The following is a 22,621-nucleotide window of genomic DNA, read 5'->3' on the forward strand; positions in this document are numbered from 1 at the left end:
CTTTTTTTTTAAAGATTTTATTTATTCATTTGACAGACAGAGATCACACGAAGGCAGAGGCAGGAAGAGAGAGGGGAGAAGCAGGCTCCCCACTGAGGAGAGAGCCCCATATGGGGCTCGATCCCAGGACCCTGGGATCATGACCTGAGCCCAAGGCAGAGGCTTTAACCCACTGACCCACCAGGTAGCCCAAGTTTCACAGTTTTAAAGCCTTTTTCTTAAAGCTCCTTTTCCTATTAGTATATTTATGGGAGGCATCCTCATAATGTAAATGTATGTATGTACACACATCCATGTGCTTGCATCCATATTACATACAGACACATGATGCCTGCAAACATGGAGATATCCACATGAGAAGAGAGAGGGAGGGAGAGGAAGGAAAAAAATGTAACTATTAGACTGGCAAAAATTAGTCAGTTGGTAATGGGTAATACTGGCCAGGATGTAGGAAGGATGCTGGTGTGAGCGTAAACTGTTGCAAGCATTTTTATGAGCAATTTAGTCATCTCTCTTTTTTTTTAAGATTTTATTTATTTATTTGACAGAGAGAGATCACAAGTAGGCAGAGAGGCAGACAGAGAGAGAGAGAAGAGGAAGCAGGCTCCCCGCTGAGCAGAGAGCCCGATGCGGGACTCGATCCCAGGACCCTGAGATCATGACCTGAGCCGAAGGCAGCGGCCTAACCCACTGAGCCACCCAGGCGCCCCAATTTAGTCATCTCTTAATGCTTTTTTTATTTAAAGATTTCATTTATTTATTTGACAGACAGAGATCACAAGTAGACAGAGCGGCAGGCAGAGAGAGGGAGGAAGCAGGCTCCCCGCTGAGCAGAGAGCCGATGCAGGACCCAATCCCAGAACTCTGAGATCATCACCTGAGCCAAAGGCAGAGGCTCAACCCACTGAGCCACCCAGGCACCCCCTCTTAATGCTTTAAATGCCACTTCTATAAAATAAATAACTATGAGCTGACACAGAAAAAAAAAACCCAAAAGATATTGAGTGGAAAAAAATATTAAGCAAAAAAGCTGCATTCAGTCGTGTATGTGGTCCTTTTCTGCAAAGCATATGTATAAACATATGCATAGGTACATTGCGTCAGGTCTGCTGTAACGCTTTCCTGGAAGAGGCAAATTTGCTCAAAGGTGACTGATACACTGGGGAAAAAACTGGGGCCTAACTCCCAATTTCACATTTGCTTATGTGTGATTTTGTCCTCCAGAAATGCTAGATGAAAGCAAGAAATGCACCAAATGAACTGAGCCACACAGGAATACACAGAACTCACACATCCCAACGCGGGCCACTTAGTCACCTCAGCTCACCGCGTGTGTGAGAAGCCCCAGCCACCCCCGCCTGGTGCTCAAACGTCCTTCCAACTTCAGCTCACCCTCCTTCAACGGTGACACACTAACTCACGAGCTCCTCCAGCACCCACTTCCACAGGCCAACTTCAAGTCTTTCCAGGGGAAAATGCCATATTTACTGTAGTATTCATGTATTTACTCATTTAACACCTGTAAGACTGTGCTATCGTTTTTTTCAAGATCTACTTTTGGAGAGAGAGAGAGAGAGAGGGAGACGCAAGCATGCGCGGACGATGGTGCAAGCGGGGGGAGGGACAGAGGGAGAGATGCAGACTTCCTGCTGAGCCCAGCGCCTGCTGTGCGGCTCAATCTCAGGGCCCTGAGATCAGGACCTGAGCTGAAATCAAGAGTAGGAGGCTTAACCAACTGGGCCACCCAGGCGCCCCTGTACTATCATTTTTATTAGGCTCCCGGCTTTTGTTTTCATGCATCATTGATCATGTTTTTGACTGTTGTGTTCCTAACTCCATTTTTCTCATAAACCTGTGGCTTTTATTGCACAATTCTGCATAACGTAGTGATATTTAGGAACTTGTGTGTCGCGTTATAGCAGAGCTCACTGTGTAGGTACATGTGGGCATCTATGTGTGTATGGATACATATACATTCCTGCCAGTGGCCCTCAAATTTTATCAGGCATCAGAATGACCTACAGGGCTTAATGCAACAGACTGATGAGCCCCACTCTCAGAGTTTCTGAGTTAGTAAGTCTAGAGAAGAGGCTAAGAATTTGCGCCTTTAACAAGTTCCCTTGTGATGCTGAAGCTGCTGATCTAGGAGCCACACTTCAAGAGCTGCTGCCCAATCACTGGTTCATGTGTACTGTGGAGTCATGGCTAAATATGTTCATTGCTGCATCGCTGTAATTGAGAAAAGTGTGCCGCAAGCCAGATATCCAACAGGAAAAAATGACTTAATTATGGCATAACTGTACTATGGACTGCTCTGCAGCAAACGAAAAGTAAGAGGTAGGTCTCAATGTTCCAGCACAGAAAAAAATCTCCCAAGACATGTTGTTAAAATAAAGCAAAGCACAGATATAGATATATAAATACCATTTCTATTTTTAAAATAAGTACCATATCCACGTAGTACATGAATGCAAATGCACAGAAAAGGTCTGTAAAATACATATCAAAAGGATCATAGGGACTGCTTCCTGGAGCTAAGGGGGACTAGAAGGTGATGACTGGTTAAAGGGATTTGGGACACAGATGTAATATTGTAAATTTTAACCAGTCACAGGTAATCAACTTGTGTAATGAAAATTAACTCTTATAGACATGTGTACACATTGTAGAAAATTCTTCTAAAGGTTATACAAAAACTTAACAGTTCACTAAGCTTACATAATAGCATTTTCCTCTGACATTTGTCAACACCAGCAAATTCCATTCCCATTTCAAGCAAAAATACAAGTTGTTGGTATGTAAGTCAAAAGACTAAAATTCTGACAAAGGAAAATATTATCTATATGTTGTAATAACCTCATTGTTTGTTACTAAAAATTTCTCTTTCTCAGATCTGCACCCAGCAACACTACTAAGGCCTGCTTTTGGCTTTCTACTAGAGTCAAACCTTCCTTTTTTGCTGGAGTTTCCCTACAACTCCCACACCAGTGAATAACGGACTAACCTTGAGGGCTTTTGTTTAGGACAGACATGACTGCCAAAGAACCAACCATATTCACTGTGCAATTAACTCAGGCAGGTTCAACTTTCTGGCCTTTGAACTCACAGAGTTACATCTTAACTGTAGCAACAGCTTTCCAAGGAAACTTAAATGCCTCAGCACATTTCAGTTTCAGTATCTATTTTGTTACAGGAAAATCCCACCGGTTAGGTTCTTTAGTATAGACAAATGAGGAGAGGAAAACAAAATGAGTCCATAATCCCATAGCTCAGATGCAAGAAAGCAAAAATACATACGTACTCAGGGATAGCAAATTCATGCTGTATGAAGAGTCATGAACAAAATCACTAATTTCCCTTCTCTCCACTCCTCTTTCCCAATGCTGGAGCTTTCTTTCCACTACTATCTGAAGAGCTTGCTTCAGATATTCATTCAAATGTCAACTTCTCATTCAGGCCTTCCCTAGTGCTTTTTAAAGGAAAGGGGTGTTATCCTACCCCTTTCTTTCTTTATGTTTCACCATAATGCCATCATCTATAACACTCTACATTGCGTTTCCTTTGTATAAATTACTGTCTTTCTCCCAACTAGAAAGTAAGCTCCATAACAAAAGGGATTTTTATTTTCACTACGCTTTCACTGCATTATCTGTAGAGCCAGAACATGAGCTGGCATGTGATAAGCACTCAGTAAATATCTGTTGAGTGAATGGAATCTGCACCGTGTGAAACTTGAAGGTATAATCGGGGTTAAGCATTACCTATGATTATGAGTATATATCATTAGCCAAAGTGGAAAACATTACATGGTACTATTGGTATCATCAATGTGCTACTTCCTGAACTTTCCATATGCAATACCAGAACAGAGATATGTTCCATTATTCAAGTTGTTTTTCCTTCTAGATTAAGGACTTGGTTGATTCCATTCTCTTGCATTTATAGCAGAACTAGTATAGTTCTGAGGTTGGCACTTTTTCCCCAAATAGACTCTCATTTCAAAATGCAGATTTTAACAAGATGAAAAGCCCTGTCCAGCTCCCTGAAAGTTCCATCACCCCTGTGTACTCTTAGCCCCCCTATGGCCAAGGAATAAAGTAGGGTATGCTCCCTTTCTATGGTTGTGACATGTGCTGAAAAGAGAAATCAAACAAAATGCTGGTTTAGATCAGAGTCCTTTGGTCCCAACAGTACTGGATGACTATATTCTCTTTTCCCTACATCCTTTGCATGCTTTCATGTAACTGCCACATTAAATTTCATACCCATAAAAGCCTATAATACAGTAAAGTTATCATACAGCAATATTTTGAAAGTGTGACTTTCCAAGGTATTATGTTATGTGGAAGCCTGAGGGATTTTTTTTCTTTATATTGACACTTAAAAATGGTGATTCTTTTAAGAAAACTGTGCTCAGATTCAACCATCTTTTCCTGTTGTTTCCATGTTTGGTCAGATTTAACAAAATGGGAGGCCTCCAACTTTTACTTGCCAGGCGTTAAAACCCAGACTGGATTATCAGCTTCTTCCCTTTTTCTACAGCAAACTTTTGTAAATATACTAACACAATGGAAGACAACTCAGACTCAACTAAATTGGGAGCAGTTCATTCTTAAATTCAATCTATCTTTTGACTTCTTTAAAGAAACTAGCATTAGTTAATTTGTTCAGTTAGGATCCCTCCAGCAGCCTCTAGGGCAGAGGAGGCACATCCAGGGCCAAATGATAAAGGTTCAGTTCAAAAGAAGGTGATGCGGATGGGCAGGGGTGTGTGGGGGGGGGGAGTACAGGATTCTAAAGAAAAATCCAATGGGCCAGAGAATGTGCAAGCCAAAGTACATACTGACCTCTTTATTATTCAATTCATTTTCATATTTGCTATAGCTGCTTTCTCCGGAGATGTACTTGGATTTTCCACTGAGTGTGTACCTGTGTCTGTTTTCTTTTCACTATGGGTGTTTGTGGTATTTTTGCTAAGGGGCTGACTGTATCAATGCAATGTATTATTAATTTTGTCAAATAACAGGATGTTTAGTCTTGCGCATGGATTCACTAATGTATTAACATGGCTTTATTCTAGTGCATGTTATGACTGTTATTTTCAAAAGTCTTAAGTATATACTTGCATTACTGAGCTAATCCTTGTATCAATCTACATTTCGGGACTTACTGCTGATGTATCATCTTAGCAACATTATTATACTTCTTGGTGAGATTCACTTGTAGTGACTTCTGCTGGCTTGATTATTTTACTTGTCCTACGCAATAATAGCTCCTAGTTCTACAGCTCACTAAATGAATGTATTTTAGGACCCAATTTTTGGAAATGTTAATATAATTAAAATGCCATTATAAAAACTACCAGGAAGAGCTGAGTTTGCTTATGATGATGCTACTTGTACACATAATCATTGGTCGCTGACATTTACGAAGCACCTGTGATGTTCCAAGCCACACAGGGAAGCTGTGAACATACAAATGTCCTCAAAGAACCTACTATCTAGTAAAGGAAAAGAGATGTAACAAAAAAATTCTGTATTGTAATATCTAAAAAGGTGAACCGATACCAAAGCTCTCTAAAGTGTATGTTTTCAGTGACATTTGTTTTAAATTCAGTAAAGACGCATAGAGGTGTTTTGGGAGAGAGGGAGCTATACACATGTCTACACTAATGACTAAATATATGATCAGTGACATCAGTTGAGGTTTGAGGTAGAAATGGTTTAAGAGAATGACACTTGGTATGTGGTCATGGCCCAGCAGCATCAACATCACCTGGATGCTTGTTAGAGACACAAATTATTGGGCGCCACACCAGACCTGCTAAGTCAGGAACTCTGGGGGGGGTGGGGTGCAGAGTTTTCAGCAGGTGCCCCAGGTTATTCTGGTGCATGCTAGTTGAGACCTACTGGTTTAGGTCAGGGTAAAGATTCTCAATCCCAACTGTACCTCAGAATCCCTTGGGAAGCTTTGAAAAAGTAGACCCACGTCAAAGGCCCTGCCCAGACCTACCAAGCCAAAATCTCTGGGATGGAGCCTTGAATGTATGTATGTTTTAAAAGCGCCTCAGGTGATTCCATTATGCCAAGAAATTCAGAACTCTCGGGTTAGGAAAAATAAGTCACTGCTTATACTGAACTCATGGGTTTAAACCAGCCCTCCCGTCTCATTCTCCTCTCCTCACCGCTTCTCAAGACTGTGTAACATCCAATCAGATATTTTTCTTATAATTTTGCAGATATACTTTAAAAACTGAAACTTTACATGGTTAACAAATTATCACTATACAAGGACAAAACCAGTTTTAATTTCAACTGCTTTGGAAAATCCAGAATGAATGCTCACACTAAGCGGGAATGAACGTTACGTCTCCTTTAGGCTTCGTTCTCATAATCAGGTAAGCTGGATAGCATTCTTTCAGAATCTAGAAGACCATCAGTTGGGACATGGAAATTGCTGTAATTACAAAGCACTTCTGGTTATATTTTCTGCTGTAAAGAATTTCATTGTCATCACTGCTAAGATTAATAGTGGCTCTTTTTTTTTTTTTTTCAATTTGGCATCTTGCCGTAGTTTGGTGAATGCCAACCTTCCCCCTTCCAGAAAGTATCCAATACTAACAGCTGTGACTCATGTCAAGGGATTCAGCAAGATGCCTTAGCCATCTGCTGGCTTCCTACAGGTAACCTCCTGCCACTGTATCTATCAGCCTAGAACTGACAAGCAGAAAACAGCTTCTAAAATCTGCCCTCCATCTTGAAACTTCCTCTTCTGGCCTTTCTGTTCTTTTTCTGCCATAACCACCTTCAGGCTGCAACAAAGAGAACCTCCTCTCTTTTACCAGTGTGATGAACCACCTATTTGCCCAAGTCTGAGGAAGCTCCTGAGATACAGAATTTTCAGTGTTAAAATTAGGACAATCCCAGGCAACCAAGACAAGTTAGTCCCCTACCTTTACCCAACCAAGTTGACCTCTTTTGAATTTGCTGCATTTTTATACCTCAGGGGTTCTCAAACTTCAGCAGCTAGCAGACATTTGATGGTTAAAATCTTCTTAAAATATAAATTGCTGGGCCTATACCCAGTGTTTGATTCCACAGCTTAGGGGTGGGACCAGGTAATGTTCATTTATCCCAAGTGATGCTGACACAGATGATCCAGGGACAACGCTTTTAAGAACCACTGCTACAGTTCACCATCTGGCAGAGAAAACACAAATTACCTCCCGCTATAAAGCTCAGTATCTCCTATTCTACTATTATGCCAACAGGTTGTTTCATACACACAACTGCTGTACTAGGTATTCAAAACTGACACCAAAGGCTGTGATGTTTAGCCCAGGCCTGGGATTATAATAGATATTCAGCAAACACCTGTCTGAGTTCCCTGAGCCATATCTGGGTTTGAGATAATGGTCTTAAGAATCAAAATATGACTAATATTTTCTCTTATGTCAATTCAACAACAACAAAAATCTCTTTCATCTCCTCCAACAGCATCTGTACAATGCTTAACTCAAGAAAAGAAAACCATCTCATCTGTTGTTAATGGAAATGTGAACTGGTACAGCTTTTCTCAAGAGAAGTTGCATAAGATGTATTTAAAAAAAAAACCCTAAAAGGGACATACCATTAGACTTAGCAATTCCTCCACATCTAGGAATTTACTCTAAAGAAATATACTCATATTTGCATAAAAACATAGACACAAAACCTACCACAGAGTTTGTTTTTTTTTTTCTTTTTAACAGAAAAGCAAACAGCCTAAGCATCTATTGGTAGGAAATCAACTGAAGAGGGGCATCTGGGTGGCTCAGTCATTAGGCATCTGCCTTCAGCTCAGGTCATGATCCCAGGGTCTTGGGATCGAGCCCCGGATCAGCCTCCCTGCTTGGCGAGAAGCCTGCTTCTCGCTTTCCCAATACCCTTGCTTGTGTTCTCTCTCTCACTGTGTCCCTCTCTGTCAAATAAGTAAATAAATAATCTTTTTCAAAAAAAGAAATTAACTAAAGAAATCAATGTGTTTTTATTTGGTAGAATACTATACATGATAACTTAGGATTATATGTTATAAATGGAAACAATATTCATGTTACAATGTTTGGGGGGCAGCATTATTGGATGAGTCCATATTTAGTTTTAATTTTTTAAAAATATTTATTTACTTCACAGACAGAGAAAGAGTACGAGCAGGAAGGGAAGAAGGAGAGAGACCCTCAGCAGACTCCACGCCGAGCATGGAGCCCAACACAGGGCTTGATCTCATGACTCTGAGATCATGACCTCAGCTGAAACCAAGAGTCGGACATTTACCAACTGCGCTGCTCAGGCACCCCTAGTTTCCATTTTAAATGTGTAGATAAACATAAGTTTGAGAGGTGTTCAAAAAATCTTTAAATAAGGGCAAAACTTTAATATTTTTTAGCTTAAAAACATAAAAGAAAGACAAGAAAGGATCAGAGAAAATCTTCAGAAACAACCACAAAACAAGGAATAAAATGGTAGTAAATACATTCTACCGATAATCATTTTGAATATAAATGGACTAAATGCTCCAATCACAAGGCATAGGGTGTCAGAATGAATTAAAAAAATACAAGACCCCTCTCATCTATATGCTGCCTACAAGAGACTCATTTTAGACCTAAAGACACCTGAAAATCGAAAGTGAGGGGATGTGGAAACATCCATCATACAAATGGATGTCAAAAGAAAGCAAGCGGAGCAATACTTATATTGGACAGAACAGACTTTAAAACCAAGACTGTAACAAAAGACAAAGAAGAGCGTTACATAATAATAAAGAGGACAACCCAACAAGAAGATATAACTATTGTAAATATGCACCCAACACAGGAGCACCTAAATACATAAAACAGTTAATAAAAAGTGTAAAGGAACCCATCAATAATAATACAATAATAGTAGGGGAATTTAACTCCCCAGTTACATCAGTAGACAAATCATTTAAACAAAACTCACAAGAAAACAATGGCTTTGAATGACGCACTGGACCAGATGGACTTAACAGATACATTCAGAACGTTCCACGCTAAAACAGCAAAATACACATTCTTTTCAAGTGTACACAGAACATTCTCCAGAACAGATCACATATTACCCTACAAAACTAGCCCCAACAAATTTAAGAAGATCCAAGTCATATCATGTGTCTTTTCTGACCACAACAGTATGAAACTAGAAATCAACCACAAGGAAAAAATCTAGAAAGGCCACAAATACATGGAGGTTAAACAACATGCTACTAAAGAATGAATGGGTCAACCAGGAAATAAAAGAAGAAATAAAAAAAAAATACATGGAAGCAAGTGAACATGAAAACGCAACAGTCCAAAACATTTGGAATGTAGCAAAAGAAGTCCTAAAAGGTAAGAAACAGCAATATAGGTCTACCTCGAGAAGCAAGGAAAATCTCAAATAAACAAGCTAAAGGAGATAGAAAAAGGAGAACAAACAAGACCTAAAACCAGCAGAAGGAGGGAAATAGAGACGAGAGCAGAAATAAATGATACAGAAAGTAAAAAACAAACAAACAAACCCCAAAAAACAAAAAACAGATCAATGAAACCAGTAGCTTGTTCTTTGAAAAAGATCAAAAATGTTGATAAATCTCTCGCCAGACTTATTAAGAAAAAAAGGGAAAGGACTCGAATAAATAAAATCACAAATGAGAGAGGAGAAATAACAACACCAGAGATATACAAACAATCATTAGAGAGTATTATGAAAAGATAAGTGCCAACAAGTTGGACAACCTAGAAGAAATGGATAAATTCCTAGAAACATAAACTACCAAAACTGAAACAGGAAGAAATAGAAAACTTGAACAGATAGATAACTGCAAAGAAACTGAGTGAAAAACAAAACAAAACTCCCAACAAACTAACGTTAGGGACCAGATGCCTTCACAGGCAAATTCTACCAAACATTTAAAGAAGAATCTACTATTCTTCTCAAACTATTCCAAAAAACAAAAAAGGAACGAAAACTTCCAAATTCATTCTATGAGGCCAGCATTATCCTGATACCAAAACCAGATAAAGGTGCCACTAAAAAAGAAAACTATAGGGTAATATCCCTGATGAACGCAGATTTAAAAATCCTCAATAAAATACTAGCAAACTGTTCAACAGTAAACTTAAAAAATCATTCATCATGATCAAGTGGGACTTATTTCTGGGTCTTAAGGGTGTTTCAACATTTGCAAATCAATCGACATGATATATCACATCAATAAGAGAAAGGATAAGCATAAAATCATTTCGGTAGGCACAGAAAAAGCATTCACGATAAAAATCATCAACAAAAGTAGATTTAAAAAGAACATATGTCAACATAATAAAAGCCATCTATGAAAAACCCACAGCCAACATCATCCTCAATGGTAAGGAACTGAGAACTTCTTGCTGAAGATCAGCAATAAGTCAAGGATGTCTACTCTTACCACTTCTTTTGACATAGTACTAGAAGTCCTATCCCAGCCACAGCAATCAGACAACAAAAAGAAATAAACGGCATCCAAATTGGTAAGGACAAGTAAAACTTAAACTGTTTGCAGAAGACATGATACTCTACATAGAAAATCCAAAATATTCCACCAAAAAACTAACAGAACTGATAAATGAATTTGGTAAAGTGACAGAATACAAAATCAATGTATAGAAATCTGTCACGGGGCGCCTGGGGTCTCAGTGGGTTAAGCTGCTGCCTTCGGCTCAGGGCATGGTCCCAGGGTCCTGGGATCGAGTTCCACATCGGGCTCTCTGCTCAGGGGAGCCTGCTTTCCTCTCTCTCTCTCTGCCTGCCTCTCTGCCTACTTGTGATCTCTGTCTGTCAAATAAACAAATAAAATCTTTAAAAAAAAGAAATATGTTGCATTTCACTATGCCAATAATGAACCAGTGAAAGAGAAATTAAGAAAGCAATCCCATTTACAATTGCACCCAAAATAGTAAGATACCTAGGAATAAACCTAACCAAAGAGGTGAAAGACTTGTAACCTGAAAACTATAAAATGCTGATGAAAGAAACTGAAGATGATATAGAGACATTCCACACTCATGGAACAGAAGAACAAATATTGTTAAAATGTCCATACTACCCAAAGCAATCTATATATTTAATGACACCCCTAATAAAATACCACCAACATTTTTCACAGAGGTAGAACCAACAATCCTAATGTTTGTATGAAACCACAAAAGACCCTAAATAGCCACAATCTTGAAAAAGAAAAACAAAACTAGAGACATCACACACAATTCCAGACCTCAAGTGATATTACAAAGCTGTAGCCATCAAAACAGTATACTGGCACAAAAATAGAAATGTAGGGGCGCCTGGGTGGCTCAGTGAGTTAAGCCACTGCCTTCGGCTCAGGTCATGATCTCAGGGTCCTGGGATCGAGTCCCGCATCGGGCTCTCAGCTCAGCAGGGAGCCTGCTTCCCTCTCTCTCTCTCTGCCTGCCTCTCTGTCTACTTGTGATCTCTCTCTGTCAAATAAATAAATAAAATCTTAAAAAAAAAGAAATGTAGATCAGTGGAACAGAATAGAAAAATCCAGGAATAAATCCACAACTATATCATAATTAATCCTTAACAAAACAGGAAAGAATATCCAATGGATAAAGGGCAATCTGTTCAACAAATGGTATTGGGAAAACTAGACAGCAACATGCAGAAGAAAGAAACTGGACCACTTTCTTATGTCACACACAAAAATAAATTCAAAATGAATGAAAGACTTTTAAGGTGAGACCTGTAACCATAAAAATCCTAGAAGAGGAGTGCCTGGGTGGCTCAGTGGGTTATGCCTCTGCCTTCGGCCCAGGTCATGATCTCAGGAGGTCTTGGGATCAAGCCCCACAGCGGGCTCTCTGCTCAGCAGAGAGCCTGCTTCCCCCTCTCCTTCTGCCTGCCTCTCTGCCTGCTTGTGATCTCTCTCTTTCTCTCTGCCAAATAAATAAATAAAATCCTTTTTAAAAATCCTAGAAGAAAACACAGGCAGTAACCTCTTTGACATCAGCTGTAGCAGCTTCTTTCTAGATATGTTTCCTAAGGCAAATGATATCAAAGCAAAAATAAAACACTGGGACATCAAAATAAAAAGCTTCTGCACAGGAAAGAAAACAATCAACAAAGCTAAAAGACAACCTGTGGAATAGGAGAGAAGATATTTGCAAATGACATATCTGACAAAGGATTAATAAACAAAATCTACAAAGAACTTTATACAACTCAACACCCCCAAAAAACAAATCATTCGATTAAAAAATGGGCAAAATAAATAAAATCTTTTTAAAAAATGGGCAGAATACATGAAGAGACATTTCTCCAAAGAGGACATATAGATGGCCAATTGATACATGAAAAAATGCTTAACATCACTAATCATCAGGGAAATGCAAATCAAAACCACAATGAGATATCAGCTCACACCTGTTAGAATGGCTAAAATTAAAAGGACAAGAAACAACGGGTGTTGGTGAGGATGTGGAGAAAAAGGAACCCTCTTGTACTGTTGGTGGAAATGCAGACTGGTGCAGCCTCTGTGGAAGACAGTATGGAGGGTCCTCAAAAAGTTAAAAATAGGGGCGCCTGGGTGGCTCAGTGGGTTAAGCCGCTGCCTTCAGCCCAGGTCATGATCTCAGGGTCCTGGGATCGAGCCCCGCATCAGGCTCCCTGCTTAGCAGGGAGTCTGCTTCCCCCTCTCCCTCTGCCTGCTGCTCTGCCTACTTGTGATCTCTGTCAAATAAGTAAATAAAATCTTTTAAAAAGTTAGAAATAGAACTACCCTATGACTCAGCAATTGCACTATTGGGTATTTATCCAAAGGATTCAAAAATACTGATTTGAAGGGGTACATGCACCCCAATGTTTATAGCAGCATTACCTACCATAGCCAAATTATGGGAACAGCCCAAATGTCCACTGACTGATGAAATGATAAACAAGAGGGGTGTGTGTGTGTGTGTACATGTGCACGCATGCACACATGTGCCTGCAGTGGAATATTACTCAGCCATAAAAAGGAACAAAATCTTGCCACTTGCAATGACATGGATAGAGCCAGAGTCTATAATGCTAAACAAAATGAGTCAGTCAGAGAAAGACAAATACCATATGATTTCACTCCTATGTGGAATTCAAGAAACAAAACAAAGTGGGGGAAAAACAAAAGAGAGAGAGAAAAGCCAAGAAACAGACTCTTAATGCTAGAGAACACACTGCTGGTTAGGGGGGGGTGGGTGAAACAGGTGAAGGGGATTGAGGAGGGCCCTTGTCCTGATGAGCACCGGGTGAGGTACAGAAGTGTCCGATCACTATTTTGTACGCTTGAAACTAACATAATACTGTATGTTAACTAACTGAAATTAGAATCAAAACTTAAAGAGTATTTTTGCTGGAAAAAAACTTTTTTCAGTTTAGCTTAACACTTTCTAGATTTTCTATAATAAATATTAACTACTTTTGTAATGAGGGTGGAAGACTACGGATTCTTTCAAGGGGCACAAGTGAGATTGTGACCACCAAGATAAACGAGTGAGCTTTCGCCCTGACTTCCCATCTCCCACCACCACAGCTTTGCGCCAGCTTCCTGATGCTCGCCTCACTCTGGCTCACATCCGGGTCACCCCCACGGAGTGTCCCACTCGCACTCTGCCTCGTTCATTAGACTGCACCCAAAACCATGCCACGCTTCCTGCCACCAGCCCTGCAGCAATGCTGTACAGTCCTGTGTCTGGAAGCCGCATCTGTCCTGCCCCACGAGTATGTTTTCAGAAGTTCCCTGCAGGTGGCAAATGTGTCTCCCCCCAGGCACTGGCCCTGGGAGTCGCCACAGCAAAGGGAAGGCCAATGCGACTGACTGCAGGGCTTCCCGGCTGAGGGTACCTTTGTCCTCTAGGGGCAGTACCTAGAATGTCCTTCTCCGCTGCCTCCTTGGATAGGCCTCAGAGCCAGGGATGGAGCAGGGTTAGAAGTTTGGAATGGACTGTATTAGGAACTCCAGAGTCCTTGACTAGGCCAGGGCAAGAACATCTTGAAGCAATTGTGGCAGGCGTCCCACAACCTCCTAAGTGCATGACCTGGCAATTGTGCAAGCTATTCTAAGTCTGTTTATGACAACTTCAGCTCATTGAACAAAATTTCTTAAATCTCATAGGAAATTTTATGAAGGGAAACATTTTTGGAGAGTACATCGGAACATTCTTTTTGAGGTGGCTGAAGGGATCTCTCAGGTAACACCTGTTCCACTCCGCCCAAACCCAAGTCTGCACAGAGACAGTGGGCCTGGCTAAAGGGCCTGCAGTAATAAACTACTGCTCCTGGCCCCAGCCCATTGGGATCTGACATCGGCGGGACCTGGGAGCCATCTGACCTTCTGACCCTCACCTCCTGGGTGTCCCCAGATCTTGTAGCATCTTCTTCCCATACCAGATGGAAACAATCTTCCCACCACACGGGTGAGGGTATGACATAATGCTGATAGATCCTCTAGCAACCATTACATTCTTCACCTTTTCATGTGGGCTCACATGTCTCAGTTCATGTAATTCCCACTTTTCCAATGCAGCAACGAACAGCATGGGGTGCATGCTATCAGAGAAGCGAGGCTACGACTCCCAACTCTGCCATTTGCTCGCTGTGTGGTTTGTGGGAAGTGACTTTAGCCTTCCGAACCTCAACTTCCTCTTCTGTAAAATGGGCCCACCAGGCCAAGATCACAGAGCTACTGGGAAGATGTTAAAGTAACGGTCACAAGGCTGGGCCTGTGAACAGCTCTTAGTGAGGAGGAGCTGCAGAGAACACCGAGAACCTCCATTTTTATGGGAGTCCTTTGCGGCATCACCGGACAAGTTACAAACCTGGCACACATATTCCCACCGCATGCCTACCTGGGAGCCAGCTTTCGGGATCTGACTTAGCCACTCCCTACTCCAATCACTGTCACTGCCTGAATTTAGGCCTCTCCATCCTTCTCTTAAACCACTTGCCAAAATCCTAACTGGTCTAAGTGACCTCACTCTTTCTCTCCAAAGGATGCCACAAGCTTTAAGACAAAGGAAGAACCTCTTGTCGCCCCCTCTTCCTGCAGGGCCTACGCTCCCTTATTGGCCTAGAAAATGTCTTTTTCCTTTCACTGGCAACTCAAACATGGCCATCACTGTGAAGCTGCTCTTGATTCCCCCCACCCCCTACCCCTGATCAGCTACCCCTGCTCCGTGGCTCCCATGAAACACTGAATGCCCTTCCGCTGCACACTCACTGTGCCGTATAAACAACTGGTCATCTTTGTCTCTCTCAACTCCTCGAAAGCAAGGACCTTAAGAGCTAAAATTTATTGAACACCTGCTAAAAACCAGTCTCTCTTTCACTTACTACTATTACCTCTACTTTACAGAACATTATACTGAGGCTTAAAGATGTTAAGGCACTTGCTCGAGGTTGCAAGTTACTAGTGGCCAAGCCAGGATTCGACATCAAAGCCCACGCTCAGTAACTAGCATAATATATTACAGTATAAGACCTAGCAACAAACTCAGTATCTAGCAAGCCGTAATGTCTCTATTATTTCTCTTGCTGTGTAAAGAAGTGTTTCGAAACACAGTAGCTCCAAACAGTAAGCAGTTACTATCCCACCGTTTCTGAAACTCAAGAATTCAGAAACATTTTCTATGGGTGATCTGTCTCAGGGTTGCTCAGGAAGTTTCTGTCAAGATGCCAGCTTTGGCTGCCATCGTCTGAAGGCTTGGCCAGACTGGAGAATCTGTTTCCCAGACGGCGTGCACACGTGCTAATGGTTATGGACAGGACGCTTCCGGCCCTTCGCCTGCAGACCTCTCTGCCAGCTTCTTGAGTGCCCTTAAGTCATCCTTACTGGCTTCCCCCCAGAGTGACCCATCCAAGACAGCAAGGCAGAGAAAACAACGTCTTTTGTGACCCAGCCTCGGACGTCATACTCCATCATTTCCACGGTATCCTACTAGTTACAGAGGTCAGCTTTATTCAGTGTCGGAGGGCACTACACACCAGGGTGAACATCAAGAATAATCAATGGGAGATCCATAAATGCTAAGTGAGTAAGTGGGAAAAAATCCTAACCATTGCTACGAGCGTCAGAATCTCTTCTAGATAATGAGAAATTTGGATAAGTTAACCACTTAAGTTTCCTCCCTTTTACCTCCAAAACCATTAGAAGACTCTTCCCAAATTGTCCCCAAACAGAGTATCAAATGCATTCGAGGCTTTACTTCCATTAAATTCTGCTAGAGGCTACAGGTGAGTATTTGCTAACTTGGCTTCTACTTTATGGTTTTAGGCAGAGTCAACAAAGTATAAGAAATTCTCTCAGTTTGAAATATAATCGTTTCCTTAACAGCAAAACAAATCTATGTTTGATTTCAGGATTAACACTGTAGTTTGATGCCAGTGTAAGCCCAGCCTCTGGTCAAAGGCTTATCTTCTTGAGCAGAATATCTGTGATTAAACCCAGGTAACCAAATTCCTTGTGTATTACAACAAAAATAATAGTATCTTTGGTTTTAGCCCTCAGCCCGTACTTATTTCAAGCCAAGGTTTTATTTGCTTGCAATAATTCTTTAATATGATTTAAGACATAGGATGAGAAAAACCAATACTGAAATGAAGCATTTTATAGATACACACTGAGACTGAATACATGAAATGAACTTTATTCTAAAGACCAGTCCATGTCAGCAGAAATGAAAGCCAAATATGAGCTGTGCTCTCTACTGCCCTTGGTGCCACGACATGATTGGATCCGAATTAGTGTGTAAGCTGCGTCAGAGTACTCTTCAAGTCTCCCTGGGTCCCATCCACTTGAAGTGCTCTCTACCAGGGGTTGGCCAACTAGAGCCCATGTAGTTTTACTAAAAACACAGCCGTGACCATTTGTTTATGAACTCTCTATGGTTGCAGCAGCAGAGGTGAGAACTGACAGCAGAGAATGGATGGCCTGCAAAGCCAAAAACATTTACTATTTGGCCCTTTACAGGAAAAGTTTGACAATCCCTGATCTCTTCCTCTGGATGCCTGGCCTAACGTAAACTGTTACAAGCCCAAAAATGTGTATGCATGTTATATGCTGTTATAAAACATTTTATGGGGGGGTGTGTGAGAGAGTGTTATTGTTGATGTATGATATGCACATAGTAATGGCACAAATTTTAATGGTGGAACACGATGAGACTTTATACCCAGTGCAACCACCTCCCATATTGGGAAAATGATCCCTGTGGCCCCTCACAGTCAATACCCCCAGCAAAGGTAGCCATTGTTTCCAATTCCATCACTTAGATCCTTTTGCCTCCTCCTGAACCTTAGATGGCCGGAAGCATGCAGTGTGTCACTGAGCACTGAGGCAGTGGCCTTCTCCCATACTGCAGCATGGAGCGGTTTGTTCTTCATTGCTGTGCAATAGTCACTTATACGAATATACCATGATTTATCTACCAATTCTACTTGTGGATATGAGGTTCTCTCCAGGTTTTTGCTGTTATGAATAAAGCTCCTATGAACAGTCAATGTTCGTGTGTTTTGATAGGCATAACAACGGACTTATTTTATGAAGATGGAATTTCTGGGTAATAGGAGATACCAACAGGAAGACCAGTTGTGCAGGTATCACAAAGTTAGGAAAGGCCAAGTTCAGGCAACACTAACCCAGCCTCCTGGTTGTCCTCTTTAACCACCATATCAGTTCAAATATAATTAAATTCTGCGACAGCTCTTCTCTGTAACTCCTCCTATAGCAGACTGTACTCATTATTATGTTACACGGCACTCTGTCTGAAGACACTGCTCCCCAGCTTGACGAGGGTAGAAAAATAAGAAGCATGCCCATGCTGCAAAATTCTAACACTGAAATATGGCCACAAGTCATAGGGTTTCAGACAAAGGCAGGAATTTGCAAACAAAGAACAAACAAAAGCAGAACAAACCGAAAACCTATAGGCTTTTGTGTTTTCTACTTGAGTCTCTATAGCGAGCAGAAGTGGACTTAAGTGGCATAAATCAGAAAATGATAACGGAGACCGAATAAAATTCTCATAAATAATGTTACTAAGTATAGTTACGTCTTAGATGTGAAACCCAATTAAACAGATGGCCACATGCTGTCAGAATCAGCTCCTAATCAATAAAGATGTTCATTTCAGAAAATCACCTTAATTTTTCACTTCTTCAGTGAAGGAAAAAGAAGACAGTTGGGGGTTTGGGCAGGGGTGGTGGGGGGAGTCCTAACAAACCCAGTGGGGAAATGTCTCAAAAGGAGCTCCACCTGTCTTAATTTGTAGTCCAGAAAATCAGAAGAGAGAGAGAGAGAAAGTCACCCAAAGGATTCCTTGTCATCTTGCCTGGGAATGTAATTTACAATGAGAGCAAGCACTGGTCATTAGGAAAATAGAAACAGCTTGAATCTCTTAATTAAAACACTGCTTCAAATTGTTCATTTCAAAGCCCTCTGTTCCTGAGCTTTCCAGAAACCAATGGGTTACCCCGAAAGGACTGTTTCTTCAGTAAACCTGTGATAGGATCAGCTCTTCCAGACAAGAAAAAGGCTGAGCAGGAGTGAATCCCAGAGGCAGAATATTATTAGGCATACTTAAATCCCCAAAGCAGCCGTAAGCATTCACTGACATTGGAAAATAAGCGTGAGAAGAATCTGTTAACAATCTATCTCAATGCCGCTAGATTGGGGAAAATGAAGTCTACCAATGCCAAGAGGTGGTAAAAACAAGAGTTGATGAAAACACTTCTGGACTTTGAAATACTCTCTTTGCCACCCATTTGGTGTTATCTGGTAGAGTTGAGTATTTGCACACTTTACAGGCCAGTAATTTCATTCCTAGTATACACCCTAAACACTCGTCTCAGGGGACATGAACAAGAATGTTCACAATAGAGACACTGTTTACAAGCGCCAAACCCTGGGGTGGGGGAACACATTGGTCTGTCAACAGATAAAGTCTGTAGTACAAGTAAGCAATCTGAGATACAGTCATGCAATGAAATATTATACAGCAGGGAAAATGAAAACCCCACTACCACATGCTACATGGATGAATCTTAATAACATGTAGATTAAAAAAAGCAAACCGGCTTGACACTTCATGCAGTATGATACTATTTTATCATGCTATAAAAATAAACGAATGGCTTAAATTTCATTAAAAAAAGAAAATGATAACCATGAATATCAGAAAAGTAGTTACCTCTACAGTGAACAAGATGAATGGGATGGGGAGAAGCATGGACAGATGCAATGAGATCAGGAATGTTCTAGTTCTTGGTTGGGTGGGAGATTCATAGGAATATAATTTATATGTTTTAACATGTTACATATATTCTTTGGCATGTACCAAATATCACATAATAAAACATCTTTTAAAATGGATAATCTAGTCCAAATTTGGGCAGTTTCTGGACCCAGATGAACCCTGACTGGTCAGGTTTTATTCTCCGCTGGACCCAGTCTGATTCCTGCTGGTTTCTGGACCCCATCTGGAAGAAATGTTCTGAGTCAAGTCTGAAAGCTCCTAACAGAAAAGCTGGGCAGCTGGGATCCAGGCTAAGAGAAGGACTTATCCACCTGCTCCAGAAACAGAAAGAACGCACTAGCTCAAGGAGCTAGGAAGGCATCTGCTTCAATTATCAATAAGCAAGTTGAGGAGCACTGTGAAGCAAGATCCTCGCAGCAACCCCAGAGAGCTCCTCGTGGCCAGAACTGAACACTCTTGAGCAATGACACAGAGATTCAGAGTATTGGATTAGAACCCATAGAATAAAATAAATACCCATGGGTGAATGGACAGTCCCTTCCTTAAAAGAGAATTCACAGCAATACAAATGCGGAAGGGAAGAAATGGAAATTTCCATTAGGCGAACAGTGCAGGGACACTCGTTGCTTACAGGTTTTAATAATGGATGCTAAAATCAGTGAGGGAAAGATTGGTGAGAAAGAGGATACATGCAGTCTCAGAGATATAGTTCCCAACATATTGCCACCTCTTCATCAGGGGGAACAGCAGCTTTATGGTGGAGTAACCCAGCAGAATCCACCTTCCCCAGGTGATCGAGGGTCATGTCGCATCAACAGTAAGAAGACGCACAGATAGCATAAACTCGATAATATGACTCACTAAGGATGACACAACATCACTTCTGTGACATTCGTGCCCCAAATGCGTTAGCTTCACTCTGATCATGTAAAAACACTAGACAAACACAAACTGAGGGCTCTTCCACAAACTAACTGACCAGTATTCTTCAAAGGTTTCAAAGTCCTAAAAGACAAAGACTAAAGAACTATTATACTCTGTAGGAGACTAAGAAGAAATAATGACTAAAGGCAATGTGGGATCTTGACAGGATTCTGAAACAGAAAAAGAACGTAATTGGCAAAACTAGTGACATTTCACTAAGGCCTTCAGTTTAATGGTGTTACAGCAATGTTAATTTTCTGGTTCTGATCATTGCACTATAGTTACATGTTAACATTTGGGTGGTTGACTAAAAGATAAACGGAAACTCTGTGTTCTGGCTTTGTAACTTTTTAGTAAGTTTAGAAGTAGCTCAAAATAAAAAGGCGGGGGCGGGGGTGGAGTTGGGTGGCTCAGTGGGTTAAGCATCTGCCTTCGGCTCATGTCATGATCTCAGGGTCCTGGGACTGAGTCCCGCGTTAGGCTCCCTACTTAGCAGGGAGTCTGCTTTTCGCTGCCACTCTGCCCTCACCCCCTGCTCAAGCTCTCTTACTCTCAAATAAGTAAAATCTTTAAAATAAATAAACAAATAAAATAAAAAGGGGGGGTTAGAGCAAAGGATAATCTAAAGAATTGTACATTGCATAATAGGTTATTCCAACTATTATAATTAATATATAATTATTATTATAAATAGTAGTTAAAAGTTAAAATCTTAAATATCCTGGGGCACCTGGGTGGCTCAGTCAGTTAAGCGTCCAACTCTTGATCTCAGCTCAGGTCATGATCTCAGGATTGTGAGATCAAACCCCACATCAGGCTCCAGGCTCCATGCCAAGCATGGAACCTGCTTAAGATTCTCTCCCTCTGCCTCTACCCCTCCCTCCCCCACTCATTCTCGCTCCAAAAAAAATAAATAAAATAAAATAATATAAAATTAAAAAAGTAAAATCTCAAATATCTTTAGCTCCTATGTAACATATGGGTCTCAGTTCTCAGTTTGGAGCTATATGAAATCATCACGGTGCACATATACAGACACACACTGTCAATTAGACGGCAATGACACTGTAGGGAGAAGAAAGCAAGTCTTCATAATAATCAGTATTTCTATAGGAAGGAGTGACATTCAAAATATTCAAAATATTTAACAACTTATTTGATTATACAAATTAACATAGAAATCCAAAATTACCACCATCTGCTTGTTTCCTTCTATTTATTATGTTCTCAGACCAGTCCTTCAGAGACTGCCATTCCCAAAAGTGGCCACACAAGGGCGACTCTAACGAGCTGTGCCTGCTGGGAGTTGGCATTCAGAGCACCAGAGCTGTCCTGTCTGGCCAGGGAGCCCTGTTGGGATGAGGGCCAGCAGGGCGGACCTACAGAGGCCAGGCAGGGCCCCTCACCGAGAAGGTGGCATTCAAGCAAAGATTTAAAGGAAATGGGAGCATGAACCATGCAGATCACCTGGGGAATTTTCCAAAGCAGACAGCCTCTTGTGTAAATGCTATGAGAGAAGAGTCTCATGTTCTAGAAACAGGAGGGAGGCCAGTGTGGCAGGAACCAAGGTGACATAAGACAGCAGTAAGAGGCTTGAGGGCCATTACAGGTAGTTAGGCTTTTATTCTAAATGCAAAGGGAAGCTGATAACCGGTTCTGAGCAAAGGAGAGACATCTTTAAATGTCTGCAATATTCGATTTAGAACAGCTTGAAGGGGAATACAGACGGAAGCAGGGAGACCAGTGAGGAGGCTATGGCGGGTACGTAGTGAGGAGGAGATGGCCCTGTGGCCAAGGGCGGCAAGTCTTTATAAGGTCCATCCCCCACATTCAACAAAGTGCACTGAGATTAAAAGTGTGAGATTAGATGTTATCACCACACGAGGGAGTAAAGACGAAGACCAGGAGAAAGGCAGGAGGGAGGAGAGAGCACCAGGGCCTGAGCAACAACAACAGGTCACTGCCAACCTCAACTCAAATGTCTGTCGCTCTCAGGAATGTCTTCATACTTTCACTCAAAAGGCTATACCTCCAGACAATATACAGAAGTGTTTTTGCACGCTCTTCAACTTTTTTATATGGTATCATACTCGATATATTTTCCCCAGTTGTCCTTTTCCCCATACAACCAATATTTATGAACTTTATTCTCATTAATACCGGTTGCTCTAGGCTCTTCATTATTCACTGATACCTGGAATTCCTTTGGGTGAACATGCCACACTTGAGCCATGTTCCTGCAGAGGGACACAGAGGTCACTCCCCTTTTTCTGCTATTACGAACGACACCGGTATGAGCATTCTCACATGGGCCTCCTCAGGGAAGACCTCTTGGCAATAGTTCTCAAACTATGCAGAGTCACCTAGAAGCCTAAA

At 41.2% G+C, this 22,621-nt stretch overlaps 1 protein-coding gene across 1 annotated transcript in view; it reads right to left on the reverse strand.

Moving 5' to 3' along the window:
* Positions 1-22,621, reverse strand: part of PHEX (phosphate regulating endopeptidase X-linked) — a 191,186-nt gene that overhangs the window by 30,324 nt on the left and 138,241 nt on the right. The window lies entirely within an intron of this gene.

This window comes from Mustela nigripes, chromosome X (assembly GCF_022355385.1).
Source record: "Mustela nigripes isolate SB6536 chromosome X, MUSNIG.SB6536, whole genome shotgun sequence".
Lineage (NCBI taxonomy): Eukaryota > Metazoa > Chordata > Mammalia > Carnivora > Mustelidae > Mustela > Mustela nigripes.